Source organism: Brachyhypopomus gauderio, chromosome 18 (assembly GCF_052324685.1).
Source record: "Brachyhypopomus gauderio isolate BG-103 chromosome 18, BGAUD_0.2, whole genome shotgun sequence".
NCBI lineage: Eukaryota > Metazoa > Chordata > Actinopteri > Gymnotiformes > Hypopomidae > Brachyhypopomus > Brachyhypopomus gauderio.
In genome coordinates, this window is record NC_135228.1 from 4368575 (window position 1) to 4384763 (window position 16189).

At 41.3% G+C, this 16189-nt stretch overlaps 2 protein-coding genes across 2 annotated transcripts in view; both read right to left on the reverse strand.

Annotated features, from left to right (window-relative positions):
* LOC143482209 (NLR family CARD domain-containing protein 3-like) overlaps positions 1 to 10933 on the reverse strand; it is a 44744-nt gene extending 33811 nt beyond the window's left edge. The window contains exon 1 of the mRNA XM_076980504.1: positions 10882 to 10933. The gene's annotated coding sequence lies outside the window, so the exon portion shown is untranslated. The remainder of the gene's footprint in view (positions 1 to 10881) is intronic.
* LOC143482194 (NACHT, LRR and PYD domains-containing protein 12-like) overlaps positions 1 to 16189 on the reverse strand; it is a 250500-nt gene that overhangs the window by 58140 nt on the left and 176171 nt on the right. The gene's annotated exons all lie outside the window — the stretch shown is intronic.

The following is a 16189-nucleotide window of genomic DNA, read 5'->3' on the forward strand; positions in this document are numbered from 1 at the left end:
ACAATACCTCCAGGAGGCTCAACGGTGAGGGCTGGTGTCCCAGCCTCACCCCCCTCAAAGCTTGCTGTTCAAACACCTTTTATGTTACACAGTTCACCTTCCCAACGTCTCACCCATAAGACCAGTCAAGCCACCTTTATGGAACATGACCCCAAGTAGTCTGTGCCCTCTTAATCCACAGCCATTGGCTAGCTCTTTCAGCTACCACCGACAGCTCCTTCACAGCTGATCTTAACTTTCTCCCTCTAAGGCAGAATTGCGTTATCAAACAATGATGTCATTGTTTTAGCCACAAAACCCCTAGCACCTACCTTTACTGGTCTTGTGTGCCTGCGTTCTCGCACATTGGCCACCAAGTCAGCGTATTTCAACGTTTTCCTCTGAAATGCTTCATCAACCGCATCTTCAAACGGAACCGTTAATTCGATAAAGTAAACAATCCGTTTACTTTCCGAATACAACACCATATCGGGCCTCAGTGAAGTTACTGCTATGCATTCTGGAACCTGTAGTTTTCTCCCTACATCTACTAGAAGTTTCCAATCTCGTGCTTCACCCCACCTGCCAACATTAACGGCACAATCGCGTTCTCCTGCACATTGACACTCCCTCACAAACCTACTTGCGTACCGATAACCAACACTAGTCAATGCATTAACCTCTAAGCACTTCTTATCAAATAAACACGCTAGCACACTTAGAACTTGATTGTGTGTTTTAATATATATTTGTTTTAAAACTTGCTGAGCTAAGCTAATAATAGCACCTACTAGAACTGGGCAGTATGATGACAGTGGTGGTTTTCACCAAGATCTTACAGAGGGGGAAAAGCCACAATGACGATATTGAGTGTTAGTTGTGAGTCAAGCGAGCTGGTTTCAAAGAAAAACACAACAGCTACAGATTGGCAACATTTTGGATTTGTTTAAAATAAAAATGAGAGACCATTGGAGCACGCCCCCACGATTCTAATTCGATAATATGATTGGTTGATAAAACTGCCAATCTATAATAAAAGCTCTCAAAGTAAAAGGTCCTTTCTCTCTTTTACCTAGAAACAACGGTGTGAAATATTCTGATTGGTTGATTTTTTATTTCACCGCTGAAGTTTTTTTCCAGCACAAGTACAAAAAGTGGATTTGAAAGTCGATTTATAGGAAAAATACAAATTATTGGTGAAGCATTATTAACATATATTACATAAAATAGATAAAGCATCCTTTTTAAGATCAATTCAGAGAAGGCGTTGAAGTCCCTGACGGTTCGCCAATGGTATAGTGTTAATTCACCACATATTACCATTATATTACCTGTTTTTTGCCGCATTTCTTCCTCCACTTTTCTCCTTTTACTACCCTGGGCACCAGAGGACTTCTGCCTTTTTGAGGTCTTTACAGGGAGATGTCACTCACTCTGTGGTGTACAGAGAAACAGTAACGAGGTGCGCACAGCGTGCGGGGGAGGGCGGGTTGGCGCGCGGGTGAGAGGTGTCATGTGTTATTATAAGAATAATTAATTTGACTAATATTACTAAACAATGAAATTATGATTATGTGGACTTTTCTTGTTTTCACATTTATTAATTGTTCATTTGTTAAAAAAAAAAAACGCATTCACGCGAGCGCCCCCCTAGACAGACGGCGCCCCTAGCATTTGCCTATGTCGCCTAATGGAAGGGCCGGCCCTGGCAGCAACATTTATAAACGTACTGCCAGAGCTACCGAACACTATGCCACTGCAGCCCAATGAATTGGAACAGGCAACACAACAGTTTTATTCCACACTCAGCAATACCTTAGACCACAGGTGTCAAACTCAAGGCCCGCGGGCCAAATGTGGCCCGCCACGTCATTTTATGTGGCCCGCGAGAGCTTAAAAAGCCAAATGTCCAAAAAAAAAGAAGTAAAAGTGAGCAAAAACTACATTTCCCACAATTATGTTACCCGCGAAGTGACGGCATTTCGACACTGCAGCATTTCCATATCGATGCAAAATACAAATAATGATCCCAAAATGATGCAGATAGAAGGGTGTTTCAAGAAAGATGGAAAAGCGATGTTTGCGCTTTAGGAGAAAAACGGGTATGCAGCGGTGGCGGTTGTCATAGAGTACAATATACTTCGGCATTTTGCGACCAAACATGAAGCTAAGTTTAGCCATCAAGAAAAACGACGAATTGTGAAAGAAATAAAAAGCAAACTGCGATTGCAACAGAATGTGTTCACAACCACAAACAAAATGGCAGTAAAATCTAGCTTTGTTGTGGCTGAATAAATCGCAGCACTTCAGTCTTTTTCAGAGGGAGCGTTTTTGAAGCACAATTCCTATTTTCACAGTTATTTGATATTTCAAGCTTTGAAAAGTAAATGTGATATATTTGATCACTTTTTCTTTATTCACTTGGTGTAACGAATCAGACTCGTGAGGCATGTTGGGATCCATGTGCAGGTCAAGGGTTTTAATAAGGACAATCCAGAAATGTAGTCGTACAGGCAGGGGTCAAGTAATCCAGATAACAGAGGTGATGTTGAAGGCAAGGCAAAGGCAACGTCGAGAGAACCTGGCAGAATCATACAGAGAGACTAACGAGATAAACGCTTGGTATGCAGACTACGAAAGAATGGCAATACTTCGCAACGAGCAAGGGGGCTGGCAGTGTTAAATATGCTTCACAATCAGTTGTAATGACAGACAGCTGGTGCACACTAAAACTCCGGGGAGTCAGACCTCTGGTGGCGAGATCGGGGAGTGCAGGACCTGACACTTGGATAGTTTGATCGTTGATTAATGAAGTAATGTGGGTTTCATAACCTAACAGAGCAACAAGCAAACATTTTTTTACATTTACGCAAATATATCTGTAATATTTGTAACTTGAATAAGTAATAAATTCAGAGTTATTTAACATTAAGGAGTAGTTATATTTATAAGTTACATATGGCCCTCCGTGGCCCGCAGTGAAAATGAGTTTGACACCCCTGCCTTAGACAGTGTAGCTTCAGTTAAAACAAAATTAGAGAGAAAAAGCTTTCTCCATGGTATGACGACCACACTCGTCTTCTAAAACAGGCAGCTCGAGCAGCGGAGCGAAAATGGAGATCCACCTCAATAGAAGTGTTTAGAATCACATGGAAAGACGCCATAGTCAAATATAAACATGCCCTAATAAAAGCTAGAGCCGCATACTATTCGACACTAATAGAAAACAACAAAAATAACCCTAGATTTCTCTTCGTGACTGTATCAAAACTAACAAGAAATATCAATGACACTAGTTCTAATACAGCACTTACACACACTAGTGATGAATTTTAAAACTTTAAAAATAATAAAATAGATAATATCCGACTACAGAGTCATACATCGCAGCCTAACCTCCAATCCAACCCCAGTAGTTTAGTTATTAGTAACTATGCATCCAAAAATATTACTGAGCTAAATGGCTTTGATCCTATAAACACGGTAGGTATTAAAGGAGTCGCACTCTCCTGGTTTAGATCATATTTGACTGACTGCTTCCAATGTGTTAGTGTTAATAATAAAACCTCTAAATCTGTGCAGGTTAAATATGGTGTCCCACAAGGGACAGTCCTAGGACCACTTCTATTCACACTGTACATGTTACCCTTAGGCGAGATTATGCATAAGCACGACATCAGTTTCCATTCCTACGCAGACGACACTCAGCTATATTTATCGGCAAAACGATAATTTAGGCGTAAACAGTAAAATCGAGAAATAAATAATAGTAATGAGATAAAACATTGGATGGCGTGTAACTTTCTAGTACTAAATCCCGATAAAACAGAATTAATAATAGTTGGGTCTAGGGCTGCGAGGGACAAGATACGTAATGTAGCATTGAATCTACATTCTTTTACTTTAACCTCCAGCGCAGAGGTAAAGAACTTGGGCATCACAATAGACCCAGATCTCTCGTTCGGTACACATAATAATAACTAGGTAGCGTTCTTTCACTTACGCAACATTGCTAAAATTAGAAACATATTAAATACTAGTGATGCGGAAAAACGAATCCATGCATTCATATCCTCTCGTTTAGATTATTGCAACAGTCTCCTAGCTGGATGTTCTGGTAAATTGATAAATAAACTCCAGCTGGTTCAGAGCAGCACGAGTTTTAACAAAAACTAAAAAGTTTGATCACATTAGTCCCGTACTATCGACATTACACTGGCTGCCAATTAGATTCCGTATTGACTATAAAATACTTTTATTTACATATAAAACGCTGCATGGCTTAGCTCCAGACTATCTTAGTAAACTTATTGAACAATATAACCCAGCACGTTCACTTCGCTCGCAGGACGCAGGGTTATTAACTGGTCCTAGGATCAAAAAGATCACAGCAGGTGGAAGAGCCTTTTCTTTTAAAGCTCCACAATTGCGGAATAATTTTCCTGCCTCTGAACTCAGACACAGTCTCAATGTTTGAAACTCGATTAAAGACTTATCTGTTTAGTTTGGCCTTTGATTAATCTGTTACATATTAACCACATCACGTATCTTTTCTCCGAGGTTCACCTGGGGAGTAACACTGCAGTCGGAGCCTACAATACCAGCCTCACTGCTCCAACACGGAATGAAACCCTGGCGTTCATAAACAGACATTTACAGTGACAATATCAAAACCCAGAACTTTCATTTTTACCTTTTACTTAGTCTGATTGTGTGATTTGTGTGTGACTTGTGTATTTGTCTGTATTTTGTGTAATTTGTGTGTTAACGGGCCGCCCAATGGAGGATGGGTTCCCTTTTGAGTCTTGGTTCTCCCGAGGTTTCTTCCTATTCCCCACCATCATAGGGAGTTTTTCCTTGCCACTGTCACCTTTGGCTTGCTCATTAGGGTTCTGGACCCATAGTATTGTTAACCTTGTAAATCCTGTAAAGCGCTTTGTGACAACATGTGTTGTGAAAAGCGCTATACAAATAAACTTTGATTTGAATAAACTGAGCTTCAATATCCACATGATCTTCGAGGAAAGGACACATTTGTAACTCTGGTTCAGGTCCAAGTTAACCTGCCAGCGAGCAGGGGTGGGTTTCCCGAAACGTTCGTATCGCTAAGTACTTCGTAACCTCGTATGAAACGAACAAGGTTAAGAAGTACTTAACCCACCCCTTGTTAGCTTCAGAGCGTACGTTGCCATAGTAACCGACTCGGTTCTCGCTAAGCTCAGTTTCTGGAATGGAAAACCTCGAGTTTCCGTGAACTCTGAGTTAACATACCCAGTTTTCTCGCTTAACCCGCTTCTCGGAATACCCCCTTGAACACCAAAACTCACACAGACATTAACAAAGCAATCCAAACAAAACAAGAAGCAAAACTAAATAAAACCAAAAGAGTAAACACACAGGAGCACAAGAGTACAGGAATACATATCTAAACTCGATAGGACATAAATCTAACAAACCTGAATGAGACTCAACCAACCGATGTATCCAAGACGCATCACCACAACTAAGGAGAGACACGTACGCAAAACACCAATAGAATTAAACAGCAAACTAAACTCAACTAACAAACAAACCAAGGACAAAAGCGATTGGCTACTTCACCTAATCCTTAGTGGCAGAAGTTTAACCCTTATATGGTCCAAGGGTCTGTGGGACCCATTTTTAAAAAATCAGCTTAAAAAAATTCTACAATTTTTTTTTTTTCAAACTGAGATTCATTGGTCCTTGGCTCATTTTCTGTGAGCAACATAAATCAGAAAATATTTTCAATGACCACCCCCCCGTACCCCCCCCTTCACATTTGTATTACATACAGGGTCCAGGGTCCACTGGGCCCTGGGCTAGTCAAAGTGGGCAATCAACATTGGGTTGGGTAGTTGATAGTCGTCTGTATGACTTTAAAGGATATACAAACAAAGGACAGAGGAGTTTGGCATGCAAAGGTGAGCAACCATCAACACTTTTGATGGTTGTCACATCAGGGGTTGATTGCATATTGTCAGACAGCAGACGAAGAATCTCTATAGAGACAAAGGGGTGAGATCTGAAAGAAGCATCTTTTCTCTCAGCCCTCATTATCCCTCCCTCCTCTCTGGACCTGTGTGTGTGTGTGTGTGTGTGTGTGTGTGTGTGTGTGTGTGTGTGTGTGTGTGTGTGTCTATGTGTGTGTGAGTGTGTGTTTCATCCAATCATGGGGACATGATGCTATAAATGCTAAAAATGCTATAAAAGATGGCAAAGCGATTCTCAGTTCAGACTGCCTTACAGCTGCTATTGGAAGAGACAGAGGATTTTGATGGTGATTCAGAAGAAGAAATTTCAGGATCACATTTCTGAAATATCAGAGTCTGATAGTGATAATGAAAAGGAGGATGAGCAGCAGCCAGCTCCGTTAGCACCAGCCCGTCAGCAGCTAGCCATAGGACCAGCCTGTCAGCCAGCATGATTTATGATTCATTTCCTTATTGTGTTACATTTTAATAAAAAAGTAACTAATAAATAAATAAGAGAGCAAACTAATTTAACATATGTATTGTTTATTTTACTTGCAATTGGGCTAAATCTGCTGATTATTTTAACAAAAAATGCAATGGGTCCCCCACGCCCAGCTGGACCCCAAGAAGGTAGACCACGCCCGGATCTCATCAGGGTTAAGAAAGACAGAAACAATAAATGGGTACGAATCGACAACCAAGGACTAAGAACAAACACTAACCCAACTAGACAGAATAAGGTTTACCCACGAAGGAGAAGCGAGACTACAGCACGGATAACAAACAGAATGACTCACGCCAGGAGATCCAACATCAGAGAATATAACCAAACTTAATCAATTGACAAACTCAAAACAGCTGAATGACTTCAGTGAGTGAGCTACGACAGAGGGCGGGGCTACCACTACGTGAAGGTAAAACTAAAACGTAAGAAACAGAAGGAACAAGTGACGGAGACATAACAATTAACTTCAGCTGTATATTTTGCAAACATATTTCTAACCATGCATTAATTCCACAATTAACTGTGCATTCAATAACTAAGTTACTCAAATTCTGCCTCTTTTACAGTGCAAAAACAACTCACATCCAAAAACTATTAAAGAGACCAAATTATCCATCTCACTGAGTATAGTCTCTCAAATAGGCAGGTTGTTTAACCTGACGACCAGACCTTGTAGTAATAGCACACTGATCACTATGATCCCTTTTAGCAGTGGCTCCAATTCGTGCATCTGTCCCTGTTTGTGCAGTTACTGAGGGTTGGCAGTAGTCTGAGATGTGTCTGAGATGGCATTGGTTTCTCCTCAGGACACCACCTGACCCCAGCTCCAACTCATAAGATCTGGGACTCACTGGTCTAAGCACTTTAGCTGTTTTCCAGACTCTACAAGGTTGAAAGGGTTGGACTCCAACACTGTCCCCTGAGTTGACAGTCCAAGTTCTATATTCAGTCCAAGTCTTTCGCTGTCTGGTTATAATATCTTGTTGTAGCCTGTTGTTAATTAATCCCTGTTTGTTGTTTAACACTTTGGGCTCCAACAGAGTCTCTTTCATAGGAAGAAGTGTCCGTGTCCTCCTAATGAGAAGTGTTGAGACCTTGACCCGGTGTGTTGCAATGGTCCAGTAGAGCCAAGTATGGATCCTGGCCAGCAGATGCAGCTTTCTGCATTAGACGTTTTAACAGCGGACTCCGCCTTCCCATTGCTTTGTGGGTATCCGGGTGATAAAGTCCTATGTTCAAATTCCCACATTTGGCTGAACTTTTCAACTCGTGTGATGAGTACTGCGGTCCATTTTCAGAAATTAGCACATCTGGAATTCCATGTCTAGTAAAGTGTGCTTTTAGTTTGTGAATCACTGTGTTACTTTTGGTGTCTAGCGGATAGTCAACTTCCCAATAATTTGAATAATAGTCAACGGTTACCAGATAGTCCTTATTGTTCCAAGAAAACAAATCAGTTCCTACCTTGGCCCAAGGTCTGTAAACCATGTCATGGGGATGCAATGTCTCTTTTTGTTGCTTGGGGTCAGCTGACCTGCAGATGTCGCATTTGGAAATAAAAGTTTTTATTTCACATGTCATCCCTTGCCAGTATACACACTCACTGGTCTAAGGTCTAAGGCACCCTTCTATTCCCAGATGTGATGAGTGTATGCTTCTGGTTAGGTCAGCTCTTAGTGTGTCAGGGATAACTGTTCTTTCTTTCCTGAGCATGATGCCATCCTGAAAGCTTAGCTCATCATGGAAAGTAAAATAGTGTTGTAGATTTCCAGCAATGTCTTTTTTGTTTTGAGGCCACCCTTTAAGGATGAACTTGATCACATCCTGCAACTCTGTGTCCGCTATTGTTGCATCACGAATGCCGATAGTCTTTATACAGAGATTGGCAAGAAAGTTATCATATTAACCTTCTCTAGCTCTGACTCTGTCTCGCCCTGAGTGCTGTCAGGTAAGTAAGCTCTGCTAAGTGTTTCGGCTAGAAGCATGTCTCACCCAGGCACATAGATCACATTAACCCCTTTCTGTGGGAGTCAAATGCTACAGGTCTACCTTTTTGCGTCAGGGCTGCTCCCAATCCCGTCTCTGAGGCATCACATTGCAGTGTTAACTCCTCCTTTTGTTCATAGTACTTAAGTAATGGGGCATTTGTTATTTTGTCTTTCAGTCTTCCAAGAGCGGTTTCATGAAATTCAGTCCATTCCCACATGTTGTCCTTGTGTGTAAGTTGTCTCAAAACTTCACAGTCATCCAAAAGATTTTCACAAAACTTGGAAAGGTAGTTCAACATACCTACAAGTCTCTGTACACCCTTAGTATCTGTAGGCCTTGGTAACTCCCCCACTGCACGAACTTTCTCCGGATCTATGCAGAGACCTTCTGCTGTCAGCAAGTGTCCAATGTATGAACAAGACTCTCTCCTCAGTTTAAACTTGTCTGCATATAGTTTAATGTCTCTTTGTCTGCACCTCATTAGGAAACATCTCAAGTTGTCCCCGTGATTCTTGTCCACTTCCTCCTGTGTATTTCCCTCACCTGTAATCAGTATAAAGTCAGCAGTGATATACACCCCCGGTAAGCCCTCTAGTGTGTGCATGAGTTGCCTTTGGAAAATTTCTGGAGCTGGGCTTATACCCATTGGCATCCTGAGCCATCTTTGCCATCCGAATGGGGCTGAGAACGTAGTGAGGTAACTGGACTCTTCATCCAGTTTGACATGCCAAAATCCATGTTTTACGTCACATACCCTAAATACCTTTGCCTTCGAGAGTCCTGGCAGTACATCATCAATAGTGGGAAGTGGATAATGGCTTCTTTTTAATGCTCTGTTCAGTGGTTTTGGGTCTATACAGATCCTTAGTTTTTTGTTTGGTTTCCTCACCAGTGCCATACTGCTTATCCAGTCAGTGCTGCGCTCCACAGGTGCAATGATTTCTTTGCTTTTGAGTTGTTTGAGTTCCTCTTTGAGTGGGGTCATCATAGCTACAGGCACTCTGCGTTTAGGCAGTTTCACTGGGGGTACACTCTTGTATATTTCTATGTTGTATTCGCCTTCTAGGCAGCCAACCCCTGTGAAAATATCTTCAAACTCAGACTTTATTTTGTCCATATTGTGTTTTCACTATACTGTCGATCGCCAGAATATTCTCGTACTGCACCCTGATCAGCTTCATGGCTTCACTAGCCTTCCTGCCCAGTAAAGGGATCCTGTCCTCCTGGTCCACTACTTGAAACTCAAGTCTGTACAGTTTACTATTTCTCGGATTACGGAGTTTGATTTTACATTTTCCCAGTCGGCGCAACCTGCTTTTGTTGTACATGACAAGCACTTATTCTGTCTTATCTAGTTGTATCTTTGAGTTCAACAGCTGCTTTGGGATAACATTGCAAGTAGCCCCACAGTCTATATGAAAGTTGACAAGCTTCTTTCTTTTCCTACGACATACATCAAAGAGATGTTGACTTTTGTTGTGCATCTCTTCCCTTTGATCAGCAGTACCTTGTTTTTTTCTCACATCTGTCAGTCATGATGTCCTCACAAGATTCGCTTGAGTCTGAGACTGTGTGTAACAATCTGTATTTTGCAGCAAATTGGTTCTCTTTTCCACATGTCTTACACATCTTTCCATAAGCTGGACATTTGTGTTTATTTCTCTCATGAATGTTGCCACAAAAGTTACAGTTAATCTCTTCCTTTTTTTCTGTCCTTGGGTTCCTTGCCATGGCATGTATTTCCTCCACCGTTTTACCCTGTATGGTTTTGTTGTTCTCTTTTGAAAGTTCCGTGGCTCTGCATATTTGCATGCACTTATCCAGTGTTAAGTTTTCTTCCCTTAACAGTCTTTCCCTCATCATAGAGTTTATGTTCGTTCAGTTTTGCAGTCCTGTTGTATTTGATGCCTGAGTGTATTTGTCTGTATATTCGTTCTGAGTTTCAGTTCTGTTTAGATCGTGCTTGAGCTTTGGGTTTCTGTACTTTCATAGGTGTTCGTCTTGGCATGTTCTAGTTCAATTTCTGTTAGATTATATATTTTCTCTGTTTAGTCATTTGCATGTTCTCTCTTGTTTACTTACCTCCTTACGTGTTTGCTCTCCTTTGCTAGAGCTTTGCTTCCTTTATTTAATAAATTATTTAAATACTTGCGTTTGCGTCATACCCAGCCCTGTTAAACGTTGCACACCTCCCATATTGGAGTGGTTCTAATCCCTGACTTTTGGACCTACATGCAAAAGCTGCACTTGCTATGAGAGTCATTTTAATCTAATGAAAACTGAAATGTTTCTGAAATTAGCTACCACACCCCAAATGTGATGTGTTCACAACAATAAGTCTGAACTACGTCTCCACTAACACTAGGAGTACTATTACTACTTTCTGTATTATCTATCACAGATTCACATACTCACCATGTTCCTCTGAAATAGATTCATGTGTCTCTCAATAAAGGATGATCTTCTCAGTCTCTCTCACTCTGATCTGAATATGTTTGTCCTGTTCAGTCTCTCATATGACTCTGTTGGAGGTGGAGACTCCAGATTCAAGTTTATCTTCATATTTTAACAGATCAGTATCATACTGGCTCTCTCCCCGTGCTGAATAACAGGACCAGAGTGGCTCACAGGTAAGTGGCCCACAGGTGAGGAATGCAGCCAGACTGCTAAAAGTACATACATTTACAACATTCAGAGCTACTGGAAATAAATTACACCTCTACGATATGAGAACAGTGTAGCCTTCCCTCCAAAAGAGGAAAATGTGTATTTGGAAATATGCAGCTCCCAGAACAGAGGCCGCTCCTGCTCAAAATTACAGTAGAGAAACAAACCTGCCCAACTGATCAGAGATCAGTCCAAACAAAGGGTGGCATTCAGACTACTGGTTGAGGCCTGTGTCAATGCTGTTTAACTAATGAGACACAGACACTGTTTGAAGCTTCTAGTCAAACCCAGTTACAGTCAGTGAGCAGTGCTCTAAATCAGGACTCAGCACTGGACTGGATTCCTGCTGTTCACACTAGAGCTATTTATGTTTGGATTAGAGGCTTTCACCACATCCACACAGACTTACTACATGATTATTAACATAACAAAGAAAACATATTTATATATTGACCATATCATGTAATGTGGTGTGTCAGATAACACTGTGTACTGGAGTGTCTCCTCAACACAGGGCATCCAGTGTGTAACAAGCCAGAATCATGAGGCAGAGATGGATCCATATGCAGGTAAAGTATATTTAATGCATTTTGAGACACTGTTGGGGTGCACTTTTGCCCGTTTGAAGCTAAGTGTACAATTTGACCTTGTTGCATTCCAGATTTTTTCATTTAGAAGGTGAGTCCATGTCCCTGGCTTTAGAATTTGGTAGTGTCGTTCGTTGTTTTTTTTTTTTGTCTTTGGACTGGTACACCACTTCCTCAAAAAAAATCTCCTTCCATTCCCGAAAGGGAATATGCAGTTGGAAGGTGACGGCAGCACACTCAACATCTGAGCTGGGGGACTCTGTGGATTCAGTAAGGTCATGAGTCCATAGTCCCAGTTTTTCCCATATGTCATGCCGATTCATTTTTGTGAATGTGTACATGGATTTTGGAGTCATTCTACCCCCAAGCTTCTCACTCAGAGTGGTCCAGATTGCATGTGAGGGTCTGGTAATGTCACTTCCATGCACTACATGCTCCTTGGCCTCCAATATAGTTTGGGTGACCTCATCAGGGTCACAAGAGGGTGGCTTTGGCATCTAGTGGGAAGTTAAGAATTTAGTTCTGTTAATATGTTATTCCAGAATTCATTTCAGTTCAATTGCTATTGTTCTCTTTCATGTTAGAAATTAAACCTTATTGTTCTGAATTTTTTGTGTGTGGTCCATCTCTCAGATGTCTGTTTTTTACTATGTTAACACGATCAATCTTCTCATGTGCAGCCTTATTTACTTAGTCTTTACATACGGCTGAGTATTGGTTCACTACTGCCACCAACTGGACAAACAAAATTGTTGCGCATGAAGTCGATAATAGCCCATCCCCCACTGTTAGTTCCAAAACTGATACATTCAAAGATTTTCCCATAATAGTTGGCTAGCAAGGCTAGTTCACTTGCAGCTTGCTAGTTTTATTACATGCTAAATTTGTAGGCTATTTCTGATCAATTAATTAATCATAGCTGTAGATATTTAAATACAACCATAATTTCATGTTCTGTGTATTTGATAAAATCATAGCTGTCCCCGCATTTAGCTGTGCCCGCATTTAAGGGAATGGCAATACAGTACAACTTACTGCAATATGTATGGTTTAATCACATTACAACATACAAAATTGTATGAATTACTTCAATATTGAGTGTCCATGTCAAATAAGATGCATTATTTCCTACCTCTGACTCATGTACTCATGTATTCGTCAAGGAAATGATTATCACAGAAGTGCAGATTCCTGCATGAGGGTTGTGTCTTTGTGTTTTTGCATCCCCACAGAAACAATGATTCACACAAAGATTCCTGTCAGTCAATTTCATTATTGGAAGATCAATATTACTTTCACTTTTTACTCAAATGTTTGCAATTATTGACAGCTTGAACTAGTATGAAAATGTAAGCAATTGCTCAACTGTTTTAGTGAAGTTAAAAAATAATGAAGGTGTTTAGATTCAGTTCAATGTTTTTGTGTCAGTAATACAGTATTTTTCTTAAGGCAGCTATCAAGCAAGACATTATACAAAGAGTGTTTGCATGTGCAAAAGAACAGTTCTTTATTGAATGCGAGTAAAGAGCAGTATCCTTAAATGGTTTGCATTGTGTATCCATGCATTGAATGTATTGTACATATAAATCAACATTTTAGACTTTTTGTCAATCAACAATACACCACATACATTGAATGAGATGGTGTTCCTTGGTGGTTCAGACAAAAAAAAACCAAGTTCAGTAAGCGACAAAAGAAAATAAATGAGCATTATAGCAATATAGTAAAGGTACTAGTAAAATGGTTAAATGCAAATGTTTAAATGTGAATGCACTGAGCTAAACAGATAGATGGCTAGGTGTCAGGAATGCCACCTGATCTTCCTTAATCAGCCTCACCTGCCCCTCATTACCACGCCCCCTTCAGCCTTACTTAAGCACTTCACCAGCACATCTCAGTTGCGAAGTATTGCCGACTCATGCCGCGTACCAAGCCTTTCTATATCCTGTCTGCTATTTCCTAAGCCTTTCTATATCCTGTCTATATTCTGACCCTCGCTTACGTCCCCGACCTTGTCTCCTGCCTAGTCCCTCTGTACCTCCTGACTTCTGCTCCCCCGGTATGACCCTGGACCGTCCTGACCACGCCAAGAAAACGCTGTTACTACTGATCCTAGTACTCGTGATTCACCTGCCTGTGTTTGTACCAGCGTCTCATTTCAATAAAAGCGGTGTTCTTCCGCATTTGGATCCTTCTCTGCCTGGTCAATACGTTACACTAGGAGAAGGAGTGGTACCTGAATGTGGATGCCCTGCTTCGCATGTTGCAGAAACTTTCAAGAGGTCAACATAAAAGATGGAGCTAATTAAAGCATGGTCATTGGAGCTGCTCTGGCAATTCAGCAATGAAGCAAGAGGACAGTTCCTGATCTTCTCCACTGCCCACAACACCTCTGAAGATTTCTGGACAGAGGCCTTCTAGACAAAGATGTGGTTGATCTGCATAAGAGAACATTAAGATCCTCATACATCTCTCAACAGAAGCTTTGATGTCATCCAGAAATTCTGCCTTCTCTGTTACCCCTCACCTCCTGTCCCTTCTGTAGTCCAACATCATCCAGCCCATTCTGTTGTATAGCTATAGTTAAACACGTGAGAGGTGCACTCGTGACGTTAAGCACAAATGTTAATTTCAACAGCACAAACGAGCACAAACGTAGCACAAACAAACGAGACCAGTTTGGAGTGATTTGGACATGGAGGGGGGGCTGGTGACGTCACACGTATGAAAAAGAATCGGTTATATTTAAAAAAACCATAAAAGCACAAACGTTAATTTTCACAGCACAAACGAGCACAAACGTAGCACAAACGAACGAGACCAGTTTGGAGTGATTTAGACATGGAGGGGGGGCTGGTGACGTCACGCGTATGAAAAAGAATCGGTTATATTTAAAAAACCATAAAAGCACAAACATTAATTTCAACAGCACAAACGAGCACAAACGTAGCACAAACGAACGAGACCAGTTTGGAGTGATTTGGACGTGGAGGGGGGGCTGGTGATGTCACGCGTGTGAAAAATAAAACGACTGTAACTTTACAAAGCAAGTGATTGAAGCGTTCATTTTAACAGCACAAACGAGCACAAACGTAGCACAAACGAATGAGACTACTTTGGAGAAATTTGGACGTGGAGGGGGGGCTGCGTGATGTCACCGGTCAGAAAATGCTTTTTTAAATTACTCTAAAGCCTTAATAGCACAAACGAAAATATTTGCAGCACAAACGGGCACAAACCCAGCATAAATGAACTGCAGTGTTATTTCAGCATTTTGGGAATGAGGGGAGGCCAGCTTCACGCAGGTGGCGGTGGGTGTCTGTTGTGAGGCGGGTGTGGGAGTGGTGCAGCTGCAGCGGCTCCCTCTCCCCCAGGTGCTCCGGGTGGTGGGCGACGTCTCGTTGGGGCGGCATCGAGGTCAGGATCAGCTAAGGAGACACACTGGGACACCTTATTAGTATTTTCTCCAAGCCCTACCTGCCTAACCTTCTTTTGCATGTGTGAGAGAAATTATTGATTATCGACTAATCATCATTGATTAGATCATGTTTAGTTATTATAAGAGATCATTATGAACTTTATGATTTAGTATTTGTTCATTCTGATTAAGCAGAAGGACTACAATAATGAAGTAGTGTGATTCAGTGTAACCATGTTTAGTTCATATTATGCATATTGTGCTATACGTGACCCAGGTCAGGGAGAGTGCTGAGGGTAAGAGCACTCTGTTAACTGGTAGTCACTAGGCTACTAGTCTTGGGTCATTTAGCTTTCTCTGTGTTCAACTGATACATCAGTTGCTTCCGCTAACTCTAGGGAAGTCCATATTAGGAGATACACACATGTGAGACAAAGTAGCCTGCTGGACACTTATGTTTTGGAACATGCTGTGCTAAAGATAACCTGCTGTTAGAACTGCTGAATTGTGTTTAAGATTGTCTATAAGCAGGGGGACTGCCCCCCTGTCTTCAGAGTTGTCATGCTTGAATGAGACTCTCATGTCTGTGTCTGTCTTGTATCTGTCTTTGTCCTATTTATATATATTTATATTTTTGTAATAAATTAATCATTTAACCACGTCTGAGTCCTCATCCATTTCCAGAAAATTTCCACGACACATATTAGCTCTTTTCAGCCTCCTGTAACCAACACTTAGCCTTGTGCAACATATCTTCTTTATTGTCATCAAAATACTTGCATGCTTTCTTATTATCCTTTTTAGGTGTCTCTTGAACCCTCTGTATCAACTTTCCCAAATACACCACACTAAGTGAGCCACTTGAGGGACTCTGCTGTTGGAGCTGTCTGCTCACGAGAAGCGCGTTGATGCCAAGGAAGGGTGAGGACGCTCACCCTTCCCAAAGCTAAGTGAAACCCCCCTACCTTTTAGAAGAATTTTAACCTTCTGCCATCCACCAGTCGTCGTTTTAGGGCAGTACATTTTAATTGTTTTAGTTTGTTGGAGTCAG